Consider the following 3,434-nt stretch of genomic DNA (forward strand, 5'->3'; position numbering starts at 1 on the left):
CATTATTCAGCTCAAATTCATCCTCGGTAATCAACTTAGTGATTCCTCTGTAACGAGCAAGGATAGCAAACCTGAGGTTTTTACGCCATGCCTTAAACTCAGATGATCTACTTGCTCTCATTTTCTGGTCTTGTCTCAGATTGTAGATATCTTTCTTGTCCATCATTTTAGCGTTCAGATTCTATCAGGGAGAAGCGATAAGTCGTCTCAGTACTCTTTCCAAACACTTAGAAGTGGTTTAGGAACGAACGAGTGAACTAGTTTTCTGAAAGCTGCTTCTGACTCTGACTGCTGATCGCACAATGAGCTAGCACTATGGAACCCCTTTATGTAGACTAGCTGTGATGTCATCAAAGCATTTAGAATGTTAGTCCTTTAAAGTCATCAGGTGGGCGGGGCATGACCATTCTTATGTTTCCTAGCAACAGAAGGGAACTGGGCCAGAGAATAAACACTGCCAACATTGAAATTATCATTATCAACATCAGCTTTATTGTAGCCTTCATTATATAAATATTTGTTTGTTGAAAGCAACAAAATGTGATGGTTTCTTAGTTAATGTTAGGTAATATAAAGATGTCGTATGATATAATATTCCTTCTATGAAGTGAATTTTGCTTTATAACTGTTGGGTTATAAAACAAACCAATTTGGGTGGGTTCCAAACCCAGTGTTATTTAATTAATTAATTCAGTTCAGTTTATTTCTATAGCACCAATTCACAACACATATCAACTCAAGGCACTTTACAGTTCAGCAGGTCATTCAGTCAAATTGATTTAAAGTTTTCTGTCTAGATAAAATCAGTTGATTGCATTGACTCATTGACTCTTCAGCAATCCCTCACACTAAGCATGCTTGTAGCGACAGTGGAGAGGAAAAACTCCTTTTTAACAGTAAGAAACATCCAACAGAACCAGGCTCAGTGTGAGCGACCATCTGCTGAGGCCAACTGGGGTTCAAGGAGACCGAAGCAGTAAAAGGTGGCCGCATCCAGGAAACACACAGCCAGGCAGATGAGCTACGAGCCAGCACCCATATCAGGGGATGAAGAGAGCACATCCATTCAGTCACAGTCAGAGAAACAGGAGTACACTGGAAAAACAGGCCGATCTCATACATCTAGAAATAAAGGCGTTGATGGCAGCAGCACAGCTGATATTTATCTCCAGGATGGAGTCACAGCCAAACAGGAAGAGACAAAGCAAAGCTACTATGAAAAAAAGCATCTGATATCAGATGGAGCTTGGCCATTCTAAGGCTTTATATGTGAGAAGTAGGATTTTAAATTGTATTCAGGATTTAATAGGAAGCCAATAAAAAGCAACTAAGACAGGAGAGATATGATCTCTATTTTTAATTTTCATGAAAACTCTGGCTGCAGCAGTCTGGATCAGCTGATGGCTTTTAAGTACAGTTTGTTGACATGTTGCTAGGAATCGACTCTAAAGCAGGCACATTCAGTGGCACCACCAGGGGGTAGTGCAATGCCCTGGCCATCCCACTCGCCAGTGTAAATTATAGTAGCATCAGTTTACCATTGCACCCCATTTTACACAGCCAGTCACGTAACATTAAAAATCACACAATAAGCTGAGATATTAGTATGTGTGTTTACTTAAGTATTTCTTGTTTCTATAGGCAGGTTTACCAAAATTCTAGATTCAAACCCTGAAATTTTGGCTTTAAGTTTAAGTATGCCACTCCAAGATTTTTAGTGGCCCCATCTTAGTTTCACCTCGATTTATAGGCAGGAATAACTGAGTATCATCAGCATAACGGTGAAACTTAATCCTACGCTGTCTAATAATAGGCAGATAATAATAATTATACCATTTGGGAGAATATATAGTTCAATCTGAAATACTCACATGAAGAGAAAAGACAAGTAGGAGAAAGTTATTGATACAATTACTTGGTCTTTAGCGCTCAGACCTCGGGAGGAAACGTGGCGCTTAATTTCGATAGATATGCATGAACAGGAGCAAAGAATAGGGCTGTTTCCCCCCCAGACCTGAACCTGGTGTTGGAGTGGAGATAGAGGAAGTAGGTCAGTCTGTAGACTGCTGGTTACCGAGATGGTCTGCTGAGCTTTATGAGGAGATCCAGTGGATTGCGTGAGCTGATACTAGAGCTTCACTCAGGGACCTGGAAGATGGAAGCCCAGTTGGATAACACAGGTTGAGAGAAACTGTCCGTGATGAGCAAGCATGAAGCAACAGTGGAGAGGAAAAACTCCCCATTGGAAAGAAGTCGCTCTCCTAGAGTCCTGTGGGATGCATGGAAAGCAGTTGTCTGAGGGAAGTTAATCGCCAAATCTGCATATTTCAAAAAGCTAAAACAAGGTAAACTCACTCAACTGAAATCAGAGCGAGACAGATTAGAAAGGAAAACAAAAAATATTTGGATGAAGCAAAAAACTAAGAAATTTAAAGAATTAAATCAGAGATAAATTGCATCCTGGACGAAGAGATTAAAAAAAGTTGTTATACACAAAAAAAAGTTTTATGAAGGCGTAAACCAGTCAGTTAAGTATCTCACTTATAGAATGAAAAAACAGGAGGCAAAAAGCAGTATTAACAGAATAAGGAACGCCACATCAAATCTCGTAAAATATAAAACAGCAGAGATTCATAAGTGTTTTCGAAAAATATTACAAAAAATTATATTCGCAAACGCAAATTAAACATGATGACCAAATCCAAACATTGTTAGGGAAATTAAAGTTACCTAGGATAACAGAGGAGCAAAATCAAACGTTGACAGGGGAAATTAGAGAGGAAGAATTAAACTCAGAAATCTCAAGACTGAAGACCAATAAAGCTGCTGGAATGGATGGATTCACTTCAGAATTGTATAAATTACTTAGGAAACAACTGATTCCCTTGCTAAAAAGTACTTTTAATTGGGTCTTTAAGAGTTGAGAGATACCAATCTCCTGGAGAGAAGCCTACATTTCTGTTATCCCCAAGGACAGAAAAGATCAACTGGAATGTGCCAACTATAGACAAATTAGTGTGTTGAATCTATATAGATTATAGAAAATCTTGCCAGACATAACAAACTTAGACCAAACAGGCTTCATAAAGCAGAGACGAACACAAGATAATGTTAGGCGCACATTACTAGTGATGAAAAATATAATTAGAATGAAAACTAAAGCAGTTATATTAGGTTTGGATGCAGAAAAGGCTTTTGATTCTGTCAGGCGGGTCTTTCTGTTTAGGGTAATGAGGAAATTTGGTTTCAGTTAAATTTCCATCAAAACTATACAATCGTTATACCACCAACCTACAGCTAGGATAAAAATTAAGGGGAGTTTATCTAGCCACTTCATGCAAGAACGAGGTTGTCGCCAAGGCTGCTCAATTAGTCCACTCTTATTTGCACTATATAACCTCTAAGCCGGTGGATAAAACAGGATAGAAATATAA

This window comes from Cyprinodon variegatus, unplaced genomic scaffold (genome assembly GCF_000732505.1).
Source record: "Cyprinodon variegatus isolate N-32 unplaced genomic scaffold, C_variegatus-1.0 Scaffold1597, whole genome shotgun sequence".
Classification (NCBI taxonomy): domain Eukaryota; kingdom Metazoa; phylum Chordata; class Actinopteri; order Cyprinodontiformes; family Cyprinodontidae; genus Cyprinodon; species Cyprinodon variegatus.